The sequence below is a fragment of the Ochlerotatus camptorhynchus genome, unplaced genomic scaffold, assembly GCF_037179485.1.
Source record: "Ochlerotatus camptorhynchus isolate MF236.1 unplaced genomic scaffold, CSIRO-AGI_Acam_v1.1 ptg000240l, whole genome shotgun sequence".
In the NCBI taxonomy this organism is placed as follows: Eukaryota; Metazoa; Arthropoda; class Insecta; order Diptera; family Culicidae; genus Ochlerotatus; species Ochlerotatus camptorhynchus.
Window position 1 is genome coordinate 1,011,831 of NW_027040730.1, and position 19,219 is coordinate 1,031,049.

At 37.1% G+C, this 19,219-nt stretch overlaps 1 protein-coding gene across 3 annotated transcripts in view; it reads right to left on the reverse strand.

Moving 5' to 3' along the window:
• Positions 1 to 19,219, reverse strand: part of LOC135704438 (uncharacterized) — a 175,008-nt gene that overhangs the window by 9,567 nt on the left and 146,222 nt on the right. The window lies entirely within an intron of this gene.

A 19,219-nucleotide genomic window follows, 5' to 3' on the forward strand; every position in this document is an offset into this window, starting at 1 on the left:
CAAACAGCCAGCTTTAAACCATAGTATTATGGCTTCGATTATTATAATTAGCGATTGTTTGGCATATTCAATTTGATCCTGCACAAAGGCCTTTTTCAGTAATTTGTCTTTTTTCTTCTTTCCTTTTTTTATCGTCGGTCTCTGTTCCGCAATCTAGTGCCAATCACCGACGGACATCGATTGTCATGCATTAACGGTAATCGAATGTGGAAGGCAGCTTCCACACCTGCGTAAGATTTATCGCACCCATTCAAACACACATGGGCCGGGACCAACGGCTTTACTTCCCTTCCGAAGAAAGACGTAACCAGAGATTTTTATGCCTCAGAAAAATCCCACCGGCCTCGGCTGGGATTGAACCCAGACCCATTGGGGTGACAAAGCAGTCACGCTTACCACTACATCACCGGCGTCGGCTGAAGTTTTTGTCTTTTTTACAATCTATACTTTGTTAGGATATTTTCTGTTCTGCATTATAAGATTTCATTATGATTCGAAGATTCCTTTTGACCGGTGTTAAAAAGGTTGCAAAATAAGAAAGATATAATAAATTTAAAATCATTATATCTAGAAAATCAAAGCTTTTTTTGCACCGTGTTAATTAGTGATGCATCGAATATTCTGCCGCCATAGTACTCAGCTGAATAATTAGGCCGCGTATCAAGCTTTGCACTTTTATAAACACTTTTATAAACGAAATCTGCATAACTGACGACGAGGTCAAAGGGTTAATTCCACTGTTGTACAGTGGAATTGTCGAAGTCTAATTCCTAATTTGGGGAAGGAAAAGTGCCATTCCTTCTATAGAGTGAATCTTCCTCAATTTATAGGTATTGTAGTTGTCGCATCTCAGGCTATTGTTAAAGGGAAGAGCCTTTGCATTGCTTATGAGTATATTCCTCCCCGAGTTTCGGTTAATCGAAAACAACTTTCAGATATCTGTTCAGTTCTTCCTACTCCACGGTTGATTATAGGAGATTTTAATTCCCACGGTACAGGCTGGGGGGAAATGTATGATGACAACCGTTCTAATTTGATATATGACCTCTGTGATAACTTCAATATGACAATTCTTAACAATGGAGAAGTAATACGTCTGGCTGGACCATCCTCGAATGGTAGCAGATTAGACCTCACACTTAGTTCTAATTAATTATCATAGGATTGTACGTGGACTGTTAGCCAGGATCCCCACGATAGTGATCACTTGCCAATCAAAATTTCGATTGCCAGTGGGTTCAGTCCGTCGGAACCCGTTAACTACGATCTCACCCGTATGATTAACATGAAATTTGAACATGCTCGGAAAAAAAAATATGAGCCCGATGATTTTGACCTTCCAAATTTTGCAAAAATAAAATAAGAATATGATAAGATTCTGAAGATAAGATGATAAGATTAACCCCTCTTGAGCACCTTTAAAAAAACATATATTGATTCTTTTCAAAACCTATAATTCGCTTGATTTCAACTTCTGCTGTGTATGTTGAGCTATGTTATAAGCATTTAACTGATTTAAAAACTTAAAGGCAAAATAATTTAAGGTTGCTTACCCAATTTGTAGTCATGTCACTAATCTTATGCAAAATTCACAAAACAAAAGGTTTTTCTCCAATATTGTGAAAATATTTGTTATCTTTACGTTTCATTTACCAAAGCTATCATGTCTCTTTAATTTATTTGCAATACCACAACTGGCTTTGACCCGACCAACCTTTAGATTTTCACACAAAGAACATAAGAAAAACGATCGAAATTCGTTCATTCATTAGACAGCCATCCTCGGTAGGGATGAAACAATAAAGTCCCCAATAAACGGAAATCTTTCCTTCCACTCGATATCATGCAAAAAGCCGTGGGAGGCATTTTCTTCCTTTGAAATGGCAACGTAAATGATACGGTCTTAGACAACAATGGCAAGAAGGCTGCTTTTAGGTCTACGTAGGAATAGATTTTTCGGCAGAAAGACGATGACAGGTTGACACTCTATAGGGCCAAGCGAACCGAATGATAGGGACACGGTGTAGCCTTCTAATAAATATAACTACAAGACCACAGCACATAAAACATATAGGTAGGTGAACCGAAAATGTGAGCATCAAACGCCAGACACAACAAGAATGGCAAACAGTCCCAAACCTGGACGACCTGGCGACGAGGAGACAGTCATTGTACTGTATATTAGGTACATAGCATGTACAGTTAGCACACGTTTGCCATCATTTGTGGGGATGTCTATGAGCTTATGAAATCTGAACTGAATTTTATGTGAGACTTTTAATAGACATACTTTAGCAGACATAGGCATATCTAAAAAATGTTCGGAAAGCTGTGACTTTTCTGGATGTGGATTTGAAATCTTGGCTGCTGACTCATCAAATATCAAAGGCTTTTTTCGATATAGGTTTGGACTTGATTGGCTAAGTCTGTATGAATTTTAGGAATTTCAGAAATCACCTCTTTTTTAGAGTGCACTGCGCATTTGTAGTCAAAATGTGGATTTAAATGCATTAAACATCACTCAAATCCATCAACTACTAAAATGGTCACTGAAAGGTCGGTTTCCTTTTCCTGGTGCACTTCCAGAAAGAGACGGTGACGCTCAAGCCATCCGCTCGATCTATTCCATCATCGTTCACTGGGAGCAAGGCATCAGCATCTACCAGCATGAGATTTCAATAACAACTGAAATTCATGCTAGTTGGTGGAGCCCATAAAGAAACTTACGGCGATTCTGTTGGAAAAAATTTCCAGCTAATTCTCTCCTCATAACCCTTCAGGAGAAAGCAAATACGATAGGTGATCATAGTGTTTCATCGCATTGGCTTGGCTCGAAAATCCAAAGTCCGCTCGAAGACCAGGATGCACAATGTGCCCACAATTTAGATGCCTCCCCGTGTGTCGTGCCACCCGAGGATAAAATTATGGTAGAACAAATTTGATCAACGCTTAAAAACACCAAGAATATGAAGGCTCTTAAAAAGGCTCAGCATGAAAGTGTACTCATTTTTGACCACTATCTTCAACAGATGCTTGGAGCTGCACTACTTTCCAATAGTCTGTTAGCAAAAAACATACCAATCCGCAAACTCGGTAAGGATCCACCATTCTTTTTAAGCTACAGGCCGATCAGCCTCCTTTCAACGTCGAGCAAATTATTTGAGCAACTCATTCTCAACAGTTTGTTCTACTTTGTAGAGGAACGAAACATCATCCTATAGGAACAGTTCGGGTTCAGGAAGGGGCACTCCACTAATCATCAGCAAGAACGGGTGAATAATATCCGAAGTAAAAAACTGTATCCAAGTCCACTGCCATGGCTTTGTTAAACGTTGACAATGCGTTTGACAATGTCTGGCCCGACGCACTAGTGTAGGGTAAGAATCTACTTCGGCCTAATCGCTCATTACCGGCCTATCGAGCATAAAACATCAAATATATCTATGATTACGGCGTTAACGTGTCAAACAAACGTTTGATACGATGCTTCTATTCAATATCTGCAAGACGAAGTGTTGAAGAACGCAAAATAAGATCTCGAAAACAAAAGGCGCACTTGAAGTGTACAAAAAGCGCACGCGAATTCACTTTTCTTTTCGTTCGATAGGCCAAAGAGAATGTCAATGGCGTTTCAATGGTTAATAGGCCCAAGCAAACCCGTAGGCCAAGTTGACCCACCAGAAGCAGTTTTGCATTTTTAACGAATATTTCGTGACCCCTTATCAGAACTAACAGTATATTTAGAAGCCATCTGTAATAATAACATGCCGTTAGGTGCTAAACTACGCTAGATTAAGAAATACTATGTGCAGGCTGTGCTTAATAAGCCGGGAATGGGTAGTTAACCCTACAAGCTTAGTAAATTCAACTTTCCTTCGCTTTTTGTTAAAATCACCCGACAAAGATCAAGCTTACACAAAATAGGGTGCCCCAGAATGTCTAAGCACAATTTTGGAACACCCTGCTTGATTCAGATGACGTTTAAACAGCTGATTAACACTTTGAATCATTGTTTACATGTCGGCCAACAATTCCGTGTTGGTTCGTTTCATTTCCGTGACAATGCACAGCATTTCTTCCGGAATGCGCAAATAGATCGTGTACTATCCCCAACATTTATCTGCTTCAGTTAGCTAAATTGCAAGGTGTAAGCATCGGAGCCGTTTAAAACGTGATTCGGAAGTATAGCGAGCAAACAACTTTCCAGGATAAGCAAAAATTTGGACGTAAACCGAGCCCTGTTGACCACAATCTGGACTGGAAAATCGTGCAAGATTTCACTCGAAAGAAAAGTGCTTCGGTTCGAGACGTGACTAAAAAGAGGGATCCTCGAAGAGTAACGTCCAGTGGGCCGTTAAATTTGATTACAAAACTCTTCCCGATGATCAGTACTACACCGTTCGTGATGGCCGAAGTCTTGACGACGCGGATAAGACGATTTTTACCGAAAAAAAAGGTTATGGTTTGGCAAACCATTTGTGAGTGTGGTTTGCTTTCCAAACCTTTTGTTGCAACGGAGACAATGAAAACCAATGTTAACGTGTGTGAGTTTTTGAATAAGCGTAACCCATGATCCGCAAACATGACACCTCAGTACTGTTTTGGCCGGATTTGGCGTCGGTGCATTACCCCAAGGACACGGTAGCCTGGTATAAAACCAACAAGGTCCAATTAGTACCCAAGGAGATGAATCCGCCAAACTGTCCCCAGGCCAGGCCAATCGAAACTTTCTTGGCCCTGACCAAAGCATATTTGCGGAAACATGTAAAGGCAGTGGTTTCCGTTACAACGCTCCAAGCGTTTTCCATGACTGGGAAAAAGTATCCAAAATTGTTGAAAAGCCATCTGTGCTGAAGCTAATGAGTAGCGTAAAATCAAAAATCCGCTCCTTGGCTTTTTTTTCTCTGTTCAGGACCTAACACCACTGCGACCAGTAATTTGATCTAGTGTAGTATATCCCGTGTCCTTAGTTTAGTGCATGTCATATTACTCCGTCACTATTGAGAAATGATGAAGTATTCGATTTTTTTACAGTTATCTCTCTCGCATTTATTGCAAGGATCCGACTCTAATTGAAAGGTCCCGTTATTTATACCCTTCGGAGTGTTGAAACACCCTCCAAAGGCGCGCCCCTTTGTCAGTCAAAATTGGATTCCTTAGCAACAAAATTAAGAAATGATACCGATAATGACAGAACCCTAGTCTTAACCACTTCCAACTAGATTTGCTTTGTTGAACATTAAAAGAAAAAAGAATCTAATTTACTGTGAATATCATTTTAATCGTGCTTAGACATTCAGGTTGGTGATCCAGTCAAATTACTAAAGCTAACTCAACGACTGAAAGTTTCAAGAGAGTGAAATTAATACGAGCGCTGCATCTCTTCCCCGAAGACATACTGGTCTTCGTCCCTGCGGCTTGCCGTTGACAAGCGTTTTGGAAAGTGAAAAGGAATCTCCATCGGATTCGTGACATCCCATCGTTTTTCGAGTTCACGTCGAGGTGAAAATTGCAGCACTAAGCAGGATACTTGGCCACAATCGACCACATCCTGCATTCCATTTTGACATTTCAAACAATTTGTACATCAGACTGCAACGCCACACATGACAGGGCTGCTTGCTACGGGTCTCTTAAACTAATTTGGTGAGATTGTTCTTTTGAAATTTTACTTTAAAAACTTAAAATATTAAGCCACTTACCAAATATCTCAAGTTGGACGGAAAATAGCGAAGATATAATCAAACAACATTTCTCGCGCAACACGAGTAAAGGGTCTATAATCCGACTGCAAATGAATTTTCCATTGAATGTGTTGTTTCAGGCGCAAGCTAACATCATCTTCTTTCGAACTGTGCTGCGAGCTTAGTGAGAGATTCGTTTATGCAGCCGCGAGATTTCAGGTTTTGTTTTGAGGGTGACCTCAAACTTTTGATCGATGACTTGAATACAGTTTTTCTTAACTGAAGCCCATTGGATATTTAATAAGGGTTCTACCATGGTGGTTCAAAATTTGGCCAACCTAATTCAGAGAAAATCAGTCATGATTATTAAGTAAAAATTTTGAAAAATGGTTGAGTGTAAATTGATTGTATAATCTAGATTATAAAATTTTTTAAATTAATTTACACCATTTACTTTCTACTGTCCAAGGGCGAAGCTAGGTTTCGAGCTAGGGAGGGGCGAAAAAAAAGTAGTATGGAAAATTTGGCCGAATGCCATTTCGCCGAACGCCATTTCACCGAAAGCCTTTGGGTTGCTGAGTTTCATAGCCGGGGGTTAAAACGGCTGACGTTTTTTACTACACTCGCTTAGTTGTCGTACGCGACAGTCTGTTTGTATTCGTACTCATGCTTTACCGTCGTCTCTCTTACACAACAAAAACGGTAGAACAACATTCGAGCAAAAATAAAATTATCAAATGACTATCATATGACATGTGTGATTTCGTTCTAATTCCTCACCCTGGTATAAATTAAACCATTTCTGATCAGAAATGTTATTACTAGGACAATGTTGCTTGCTATTTTCAGAATACACACAAGCACAACATCAGCAGCTCTTATTATGAGCAACTAAAATACATACATTCGTGACGGTCTTCGGCGAAAGTGTCGTATGACAGAGCCTGTCTAATGACATTTTTATTTGATAACTTGTTTTGCAAGTGTCGGAAGCAAAGGCAGTCGATTATTACAGAAAATGCGTCGATGGTGATCGCATACAAGACTGATCATAGCACTTGCGATCTTCTACGTAGCTCTGGTGTGGGAATCATGTGCACAGACTCATAGGAACAAAATTCAGGTCGAGGATGATCCTTGATCGTCTATTCGACACTAAAACTTCAGATCTCCATCTAGAGGCGAACATTCCCAAAATAGACTTTAAAATTTCGAACATTAAGACAAGGTTTGTATGCAACACATCAGAACATGCTTTTAAAGCAATTTGTATACAGTAGGTCGGGAGACCCCTTAAATGAGTCGGTAAAGGCATAGATACAAAGCAAGACCATGCTGGCTGGGTTCGATTCCCGGTTCGGTCTAGACATTTTTCGGGTTGGAACATTTATCGACTCCCCTTGGCATAGAGTATGATTGTACTTGCTTGCCACACAATTAAACTGAGGCAAAAATGTCACAGGCATCGAAAGATCTCAATAAATAACTGTGGAAGTGCATCCAGAACAATACGCTGAGAGCACCCATTAAGCTAAAATGCGATAAGCAATAAGCTTCAAACGCGATTCAAGACCGGGGACAAGAAGCTGTTCAAATGAAATGATGTCCCCAAGCAGTCAATAATGTGTTCGAACCGGATCATGCATTATGTCATATTTTACCATTCATATTATTTTTTTCCGAACCGTTCCAGCCGAGTTCTATCAATAACGATATTCTACAATTGTAGCCTGGGATTAATCTTTTAATACGTTTTTTTTTGTAATTTGTGCACAGAAAACATTATTTGAGATTGGACTGAAAGTTGTTGCTCTACGATTTTTGTCAATTTTGAAATGTGTTTCCAATATTTCAAAATTTTGTATTTTTCATTCGCTTTATTTTTAAATTAAAAATTTCGATCAAGGACAGTTTTTGTTATTTATGTTTTTAACTATGTTTTGGATTTTAACTCAAAATCAGTAAAACAAATTTACCTTGTGTATTTTTCCTAGAAACAATTATTCTCCTCTACAACTTCTGAGACCATTCGTTTTGGTGCTACTATCTATTGAAAAATGTCAAATACGGATTTTTTTTTTATAAAAAAAAATGCTAGATTCAAAGTGGCCTAATTTTACCGTGAATGATTACCCCTTACAAACAATTATACAAAGATTCATGCAAATCGGAGAAGGTCGAGTCTGATCGATTTGTTATTTGGCACCGTCGATTCAATGTATCACGAAGGCATAAGTACAATGACCCATACCGCGTTCTTTTCCGACGTTTCTCGAAAGTCCAAAGTACCATCGCGCATTTTTTTCGATCAATCAACACAATTATTGTTCGGCGCATCATAATTGTCACGGTCAATTAACTTTACATAGAACCTACCGAAAACACTGTATCCAAGGCATCGTTCCTGACGGAAAGGTTCACCCGTTCAATTTACACATTACTGCATCGCTGCCGTGAGTGAGGCAAACGAATAAATAATGAATTCGAATGACACTCGTAGGTAGCGCATGGAACTATGGAGTAGCATGAAGGTTGTAAATAGATTAACTTCGGCTAGTGTGGAATCAAATCCCTTAATCAATCAAAGACGGGTTATTAAAACCCGAAATTTTATGAACAAAGTAGATTTAAAATTTGGATGAAATAATGGAAGGGCTTGTTTTGATTCAGATCATGATTTAAAATTTAGATTCCGGCTTTTCATGGGAGAAGTCTATAGGGCATCAAAATCAATCCGTTTCTCTTACTTATTTTGGAGACTAATTATTGTATATGGTATAAGTAACTAATTTGTGTATAAAAGGTTTTGAAGAATAAAGAATCGGGAGTTCTTGATTGGACAAATTTGAGTGCTCATTAGAATCCGTGCTCTTCACAACTATGGTTTTGAACATGGGTTCAGCGTTATATATATTACATTTCATAGAATCATCAATATATTTCTGAATACGCCTTAAGCATAACACAATATAGCAACATCGTGAGCGTCTTTTCCAAACACCGTAATAACGTAATTACGTACCGCAATTACGGTATCTATTTTTTCAAGGAGCATCTAGTTTCAACATAAACAAAAGCTTAACTCATCTCGCATATCCAACTACATCAAATGTAAAAAAGATTTCGCGTGAATGAGGACATCCTACTGAGTAACAAGTGGCAATCCATAATCGCTTTTCATTGAAAAGGAATTAAGCAGAATAAACGTTTTGATATTTATGTTAAATTGAATGTTTGCTACGTAACGGTTATGTTCATATTTTTGTAAAATTCCTAAAACCTTGCATAAATAAGTAGGCTAAATAACGGCTTCGGCAATATCTTACCTATTATCATCAGAAGCCCTGGAGCGCTCATTGTTTGCATGAGGATACATCATGTTCAAGAGCATCGTTTGGCCAAAATTGAGCGACGACGAATGGACGATAATAGGTAAAGATATTTCCGACGCCGTTATTTACCCAAACTTATGAGCCACAAATTATACGCTCATATTTTATGACCCATCTGCTGTGAATATGTTGTTCCACATAAGTCCATGTTATCTAGAATCTTTACATTAAAATACACACTTAGCATTAACTAATTTTACACGTGACATAAAGGATCAGACGTAAACAAATATATCATGGAAAATTAAGTGCTCCGAGACTAAAAAGTTCGTTACCCGACGAAAAGTACGTTTGATTGAGTGGAATTTTGCGTCTGTTATGACATAAATCTATGTCAAAATTGACGCTTGTATGTGTCAGTCTCACAGCACCTAAATTTACATGATTTTTTTTCTAAGTGTATACACAACGAAAACTGTATTCAACTGTTTCGCAATAAACATGACAGAATTGATTTAATAGCAAAACAAATGTTCTCTGGTTTACGCAAGACTTTTGTGGTTAGTGCTGAATTTTGTCATTGTCACTAATAGATTTCTCACAATGTTGACAAAATTATGTTTGACATTGTCACTGGAAGAATTGACTCTCACCTAAACCTTCGTCAAAATCTCATTCATTTGCATTGTCACTGACAAATGACATGGCATCATTTGAAGGTAATTTTCATTTCATGATACTGACGCAACTTGTTTTGTCAATAGCGTCGTGAACGGACAATATTGTTTAAAAAATATTCAATATTTCTACAGTTGCGGTACAAATAAGATCATTTCGCCTAAATTTGTGATAAAAGATATTTGCGTCTATGGCTTGGGCTCTTATGAAAGACCGTGTAGAAAGAAGATGACACAAACTTCTGATCTACTCGAGCTTGTCACAATTACATTCGTAAGTATTTGTTTGAACGGAAAAGTGATCATCCCAACAAAACTGGTGAGTTACTTTACAGTGCAAGGATAAACAGTAAGTATGAAAGTGGAAAATTAAATAAACCAAGGGTTGAGACCACCAACAGGAAGCTCGGTTCAGTCACACAGACTAGTGACTTTCAAAGCAACTTTTCCACTCGTTATCGTTTTGTTTTGATTCAACTTCACCGGACGACGTGGAAACGGAATGACGTCAAAATAGAACTGTGTATCTTTGGCTGTTCGAGAGTACTGCCAGATAAAACGTACCTAGCGTAGGACAGTCCAAACTGCACCCCTGGGGTAAAATAACCCTGCCCAGATTTTAAAAAGCTTTCTCATAATCAATTCGTGAACTTACCGTGCATCATTGCTAGCTCAGTGCCTAAACTATCATTTCTACACATAAACTCCTAGAATTATTAACGGGAAAACGATGAATAACCACGAGGAACCATTTTACCCCAGGGGTGCATTATGAACTATTGTCCCCTACATACCTACCCAAATGATAATACGACTGATGAGAAAGAGAGAAGGCCTTTTGTGCTGCGTTTGACTGCATCACAGCAGCAGTCACAGTGGCATCATCTACTGCAAATGGCAACAAGAGGAACCTCAACGGGACGATACGATAGCTGAAGAAAGGCAGTCGTTGTCGTCGCAACCAGCAAGTTAATCAAAAGTAGGAAACGGAAGCGGAAAATTTGGTTTGCCGTTTTCCCATTACGGCAGGCTCGAAGGATGCAGAATGAAAATAGGAAAATATAACAATTTAAATAAAACGTCGAGAGTGGTATGAAATCATGCTTATTTTTTTTTACACAAACGCCCATTCGCATATTAATAATGATTTAGTTATTAACGTCATCTCCAGAGGTCACAGAGGTCACAGAAGTCTAAACATGAGTGAAAGGATTTTTGCTGCGATTTCTGTGTTTCTCTAGTAGAGGATTAAATCTTGCTCACGAATATCGGACTGATTTGATGTCGATGTCGGTGTTAATCAATACGACCCTAATCAAACATTTGGCAGACCTTCCAACCAGGACCAGTATTAAAAGTTGACCCAAGATGGAGCTTACCGCCATAGATGTATTGAAAGCTACTACAGTGTATCATCAAATTGCTCGTGAAGTAGATCTAGATTTTGGCAACACGTCGTTATTGTGTTCCAAATAATAATAATGTATCAGGTAATATATATTCCGAGTATTTATTTAGAACATTATTAAACGCCCTTACATAATGATTTAATTTAATTATTTTAAAACATTTATGCATTTTAATTTTAAATGCAAATTAACTTGAAAATGATTAATGCAAATACCAATAACAAAAAGTGTGCATAGAACGAATTACCATGCAAAAAATTTAATTTGAGGTTTCAATTGTACAACAATAGTACGATTATTATAATTACGACCAATAATACCAAAATAATGCTTCTTCAGAGTATTATAATGCTTCTATAGGGTATCTCCTATCGAGAAAATTAAATAATCCTGAATTTGCGTGTCTTATTTAAAATTAAATATTCCGGACATGGAGGGGGTATGAAGGAGAAGATTGGGGAACGTGAGAAGTTATCAAGTTCCAAAACTAGCAAAAATATTAGAAATGTTGCGAACTTGAAATTCATTAAATGGCTTACTTTCAAATCTGGGATTTTGGCACTTTGAAAAGTTTCTAGATATTGAACTTGGATCATGTAAGCCGTAGTTTGCAGCATGGGGTCCAAGATGCAGAAAACTCCGTGATCGAAGAACTTTTTCAAGTGTATAGATTTCGCATTCGTTCAAAATTGCAGAAGAATTATAGATCGAGGACAATCCATGATGGACCGATAAGGACATTAGATCGACACCCAAACACAGTGTAGAAATGTTCTTCCGTTGACTAATACCTCATTAAACTCAAACAGGCTCCAAAGCAAAGCTATGAAGAGAACATCTCAAACCAATCTCTCTTGAGCGTAGAAGCGTGTGAAACATAGAAAATCGATAAAAGTTGCTATTTGCTTTGATTTAATTTTAATAAAATTTAATAAATAATTTGAATATGCATGTACTTTTTTAACATGTCGAAAACTTGTGGCTTCATTAAAATAAACATCCATGAAGGTGTTCCTTTACCAGACCAACACGTAAGTTACTGCCTTGTCATTTAAATGAAACGAGGGGGTTAGAAGGAAAAGGGTGTAAGTGACTTTGATCGATTCTCTTCATCGACTTTCTCTTTTGATAGCCACAGTTTTATAAACAGATTTTGCGCTATTTCTGCCACATACTTTGATAAAGGAGGTTCTCATCTAGCATCCAGAATGGCACACAAATCAAGGAACACAGTGCCTCCATTATCTCAAAGATTAGTTACATAGTTTCCCATGTTATTTACTTTAGAAAGTCTGGCTAAATAAAACCCCTGCTGGCCAAATTGATTTGTTACCACTCAGTACAACTGAAACTAATTAGCTATTTATTGCTAATTAATCAAAACAAGATCTTGAAATTTAGCCATTTTCATTCGGGCGATATTATTTCTGGGTGGCCCTAAATTGATTACACCCATTAAGGCGAATTATTGATGGCTTTGCTCTGCTTTTCTTCTGTCTCGTTCTCTCGTTTGGGACCAGCTTCATCAATGTAAACCAAATTACAATCTTGCCTCTATGCAATTAGTCAACATTTGGTATTGAGAGGTTTGTCCCAGTCGATTTCAGTCTTGGAAATTTTGAGCAATAATTTGGATGGGATGTGAAACAGTCCACTTCCCTCAACTAGTAACATTTTTGGGAAACATAAGATTTATGACTTCCATCTGGTTTATGTCATGTTGTCGTCTGTTTCAGTAAATGAATTTTACGATTTAAAAAAAGGTCTGCTCACTATACAAAACGGACACCGAAAGAAGCCTGTACCATTTTCAATTTACGTTGTATCCGTATTGTTTGTTATATGTATATATATTTATATATATATATAATGATCCAAAGAAAATTATGGAATAGTTATATTATTGATTGTCAATCTCATTACTTTTTAATGAACATTCAAAGTAAGTCGTTACAAAATAACGCATTAAGAGAACACGAAAAAACCAGTATTTTAAAGGTGTTTCCAAGGGACCCTCAACGTACAAAGCCCTTATACTCTGAACTTGTAAGATCAATAAAATAGAACAAAATATGTTAAGTTGTGAGTCGAAAAACGACCAGTCATATCGAACTTTGTCCTACGTGTTACAAATGTTCACATTCAATTCAAATTGGTTTACATTCAATTTGAATTGAATATGAACAGATAATAGTGTAATGTTACTAGATAAGGAAGAATCAAATTAATTAAAGCTTAATTGTTAGACACTTGGAAATAATCATTGATTTCGGTATGTTTTAGCAAAATCTAAACAGCTGAACTGATCAGTAAATTTGAGGCAGCTCAATATAATTGCTTAACGCTACTTTAAAACAAAATCTCCACTACAATAACAAGAGTTCATGATTGAACGTGTTTTGTAATTATTTTTGGACAAAATAGGCTTTAAAATGAAAGTAAAAGTTTTACCGAACGAGATAATGGTAAAGCATAAATTTTGAATTACCTCTCACCCCAGCAGGCCTGTGTTCAATCCCAGTCGGCGCCACCGGGATGTTCTGAGGCATAACATCTCTGAGCACGTAGGGAAGTAAAGCGGTTGCTCCCAGGTTCATGAGTTGATGGGTCGATAGGTAGGGTCCAGGTGTGGGAGCTGCCTCCCTGGCGTCGGTAGCATTGGTACTCAGCACGGAAAACAAATCAATGGAAACAAATTAATATTTTTCAGAAGGCTCATGAAAATACAAATTTTTTGAATATTTTAAACCGTGGACACTTGAAAATTAACAATTTTGAAAAAAAAAATAATTCAAGAGCCAAAATGGCTGAATTTTTGCAAAAATGTGAATGATTGCCCATAACAAATAATAATGCGAAGTTTAAAGCAAATTGAAGAAGGTTCAGTTTTCCTGATTTGTCATTTAGCGTGGAACTGGTCTGTTGTAGGACAGTATTTTGGATTCGAAATACCTGGCACCCAAGAAAATATATTTTACTCTAGACAACGTTTTTATTCGAAACCTTACAAATGTAAGTTTTTTATAATCAACTTGGACTATATCAGGAACATGTAGCACACGCATGTATAAATAACTGTAAAATGTTTTTTCTTCATTCAGCAGTGCTCTACACACAGTTTTGGTTGCTTCGTGGTTTTCCTTTCGGTGAACACCAACTACTGACAACGAAAATACATACTACCAAAACAATGGTGATAGCCCCATGATAATAGATGGCACCCTGAAAGAAATTTCACCCTTATATTTGCGTTATTTGCAATTGGGTATGCTTTCCATTCTCATTCAACTCTAACACAAAAACAGCGGCCATAAATCATTGGGACGTCCATCCGAAGGAATGGTTTGAAAATCGATAAATTGTTTGTGCGTTTATTTTGAAGGACGGACACGGTGCCACAAAATAGGAAAGTAAAATATGGACTATCATTTCCGTGAGTGAGTTTCTCGCCAGGATGCAATATGTTGATTGTTGAGTAGTTCGCCAAACTTTCCATTTAAATTTTCTGTATCACATCTTAATATGGTGATTTTATTCATCCGAAAGCTTAACAGTTATATAAATTTTATGTCTTTTAAGGCATTCAATAACCGTCCTTTTCAACTTTGTTCAGCCTTCTAGTTTTATTAGAAAAATTTCATGGAAGTCCGCTTCATCTCTTATATTTTTTAGGGGACAGCTTTACCTTGATGTTGACTCATTAGATTTAAATATTTATATTGATACTATTAGTCTAAAATTACATTTGCATTTCGGCATTCGTACCGGCAGTCTCTGATGTACAGGCATCAACCATACCTACTGGACAACTTAAGCATATGTGTGGCAAAAGGTATGATAGTTAAGTTGAAGCTCGTCAAATGTAAGTTGAAAAATAGGGTAGAACGCTACTTCGTCGTAATCGCCCATTTCCGTTCTATCGATCAGAAAAGATCAATAATATCAATGATTTCACCGTGCACAAATCAATAATATATTTGTTCCGATGCGTTAGTTCATTAGCTATAAAATTAATTCTATTAGAGCGCATTGTATGAATATTTACGCTCATTGTTCTCAAAACAAAAGAAGCGCTCATAGCGAATCCCTTTTTCTACGTTTATCCAACAATCAATCCGAAACTAACGATTTTATATTGGCTCACTACTTGACTAGCCTGTTGGTCCCAAGAAAATCGATTAACTTACCCCATTCTAGTATAAATTCCATGTATAATGTTTGTTTTGGATCGCTATGAAAGTTTGACAGATAAAATTTGGGGTTCGTGGATTTTCCTATGTTTCGAGGGGTGCATCGATTAGCTTGGGACCGGAGATAGTACCAGAGCTGAGCCAAAAAGTTGAGCTCTAAAACTAAAATGCCGGCAAATCTACGTATTACTTTAGATCAGCTAACTTAATGAGGATTAATTATGGGGGTACAATTCGCTTTAGGCACTACTAATCAACTAAATATTCAACGTTGTGTAAATCAGCTCTGTACACCTTAAATTAACCAATAGTCAGCTTTTGTTCCTACTGCTTGAATTGTTATTTGGGTAGTGCACACATACTCATGTAGCATTCAAGAGAGGTTCCCTGCCCTTTGTTTTCCTAATATTCCTGTCACTCATGGGCACTTGCAATTCAGAGCAATTATGTTTCGATTATGTAATCTCACTTTCAATTTCCCTTACATTGGCGCAAGTGTTACAAGAACAGTTTTGCAGAAGCCCAACATTGCCTTGCTTACTCCAAAGTGTTTTTCGATCCCTTTTTCTGTACCTACCCATTCAAAACAGCACAGAAGGGGCCACATGAAACGCTCATTGAAATTTTATACGCACGTGTTCCTTTTATTCGATCTCATTTACACTTCCATTAAACCAAAGCATGCTTTATGAAGTAAGAATGCGTAAACACACGAAGTAACCAAGAATGAGAGTCCTTCTTCTCCGCCTCCATGCATCCATGCCAACGCACGCAGTGTACCAGTGCGGTTGAACATAGCAGGCTGGTACTTGGAATGGCTTGCTTGCCGAAACCAACAGTAAAGTATGGGGGCTTGGTGAATTCAATTATTTTGCCTTATTATTATGTACACTGGTGGGCAGCCTCTGTATTAAAATAAAACATTGTGAAACATTAAGGTACTACCAGAAATCAAAGCAATTACTTTATCAATATCATCAATTATTCATCAAAATCACTAACAATGGCGATGAAACATCGATTACATTTATGTGATGCAAAACACTGCTAAGCTTCCTTTAATCAAACTAGAAAAACTTTGACAGGTTAGTTGACATACCCTATCGCTCACCACTGAATCAATTATTACAGTAAATGTAATTTCCACGCCCTTGACTTGACTACACTTATAAAGCTTGCGTGAATGACGCTTTTTCTTTCGGCAAGTGTTGAGCCATAAAACACACTTGGCTGCCTTTGAACTCGGTATGCTTGCGAATGGAGAAGTGGCATTAATATGATCCACAACTAGCTACGTATTGAAAACTATGGAAGTGATAAAATTATTTCACTTTAAAAACTCTCAACTGGCGTCCGATATACGGAAAAGTTCCTTATGATTCCACCATCCTTCAGTGTAAGTTTCAAAATAGATTACAGTTAATTCCCACTCATACATATAGATCATAATTATAGGATATAAGCATTGAACAACATAATTCCCCCAAGATGAAAGGGCAGATGACAAAACGTGCTAAAAAGGGTCAGCCAACGGGCGTATAGAATTTCATTCAAGCAGAATGATTTAGAAAAGATTAATTAGTTTTTAATGTTGCCGAAAATGTTTCCCCCTTGTATGCTTAAGGTGTAGCATTTCCTGAAACAACCCTCTTGCATATTTAGTGGATTATGTATTTACTGAAATATTGAAGCGTTCTACCATTATATTCTTGAGTGCATATGGACATAAATATTTGAGCAATAAAAATATATATAAAGAATCATACAAAAAATGTGCAATTCTGTAAATGACCACACTTTTCTTGTATCGTGCCTAAACTTTCAATACTGTACGTTAAAATTGCATTGAAATGCTCGTTCATCTACGTTCATTATTAATGTACTCAAAAAATGGCTTTAAAAGCAAGCTGTGTACTTTAAAATAATATTTAAATATGTCACCGCTAATAATCTATTATTCGTCGATGCTTGCCAAAAAGCGACCAAATCATATTCCGTTTGATTCCAACATTCTCCGCAAAATTAATACCCTGTGCATCTATTAATGGTTCGTACGACAGTGATAGCAAAACCAACGTCGGTCAAGTCCAAACATAAATTTCCGGTAGGGTCGCCTTTTGCACTTGCCTAGGAGAGGACATCATAACCAGTCAGTATGCGGATAATGTTTCTCAACATAAAACATGATTTTATCTGCTTCCCATGCCCTGGTCCCAAATATCATTTCACTGTTATTCTATCTCTGAAATGAACCTAAAACAAGAGCAACCCACCGAAAAGGTTAGCCAAAATCTTCCCTTTTACAAAATTCATCAACGGTCGCCCTCGAGGGAACTGCAATTTTTACGAATGTAACGAATGAAAGTGTAATATGATGCAAAGGCTCAAATCAAATAATGTATCAGTTTCTGAATTTTTAAGCATGGTGATTCAACATTCTTTGCACAAGCAGTTGCGAATACCAATATTGCTCACCGAAAAGATGATGATAACGATGTGGTTAGTATGTTTTAGAAAAAAAAAAACAATAACAAAGACAGAAAATCGGTTGGAATGAAATCGACCTCCTCTGTCGTCATTGCACTATGGTTCAGAAGTTGTATCTAGGTGGAATAAATTGTTTGCGCCACATTAGTTTTAGGAATATAGTGTCTTCGGGTTATAAAGTTATAAACGATTTTTGTTGAAAAATATGTCTGAGCTTAGAAATGCTATGTACCTCGGTTGTACTGTAACAGGAAGGAAACTTTGCTCTGAATCCTTTGAAGTGCTTTTTTTCCTGGTAGTGCAACAACTAGACCATATTAGCGCAGCATAAAGCATGGCCGGTCTAAAAACTTGTGTAAATATCAGAAGTTTATTCTTCAGGCAAAGTTTGGATTTCCTGTTTATAAGAGGATACAATCATTTTAAATATATGTTACATTTGGAATGAATGCCTTCAACGTGATTTTAAAAGTTAATTTTTGTTGTTGTTTGTTGCGTTAATTGGTCAAGTTCTCATTCAAGATATTTCACTTGACTTGAGCAAGAAATTGGAACTCCGTTAATAGTGACTATGCGACGGTTACTAGGTTTTACTCTAGGCTTGTGTAGGAATATTATAAGTTGAGTTTTGGAAGCGTTGGGAGTAATCTTCCGTTTCTGTAAACATGAAGTGAAGCTATCTACACATTTCTGCAGTCTTCTGCAAATAACACGAAGACTTCTTCCATTAGCGGAAATGCCTGTGTCATCGGCGAACAAATGTTTGTGGCAGCCCTGAGGCAAATCAAGGAGATCTGAAGTGAAAATGTTATACAATATAGTCCTACACAGCAAAAAAAAATGTAATATCGATCAACGTAATTCAAGCTGATGTATGAAATAATGGTGTAATAGCAAAAAGCAGATACAATATTACATCAATGGATGTAATTTTGTTCGCAAAATCCATGTACATCGTACAATGTGATATTACACAACCGATGGATTGACCTGGTTGCAGCAGTTTCGATGTAATATTCAACAACTTTTTTTGCTGTGTATAAATGCTACTTTGTGGAACTCCTGCTCGAACAGGTAGTCGATTATATAAGGAATTCTGATAATTTACCTGTAGAGTTCTGTCAGTTATATAATTTTAAACTAATTTCATGATATAGAATGAAAAATTAATCTTTTTCAATTTGGCAATCAAATTTTCATGCCAAACACTGTCGAATGCTTTTTCAATGTCCAGAAGAGCAACTCCACTTGAACAGCCTTCAGATTTGTTTGATCAAATTAACTTGGTTAATTTTTAAAAGTGATGAATATTTGAATGTCCATGGCAAAATCCAAACTGCTCATCTGAAAAAAATGTGTTTATTTTGAAGTGAAGCATCATTCTATTCAAATTTATCTTTTCAAAGAGTTTACTTATTGAAGAAAGCAAACTTATTGGAC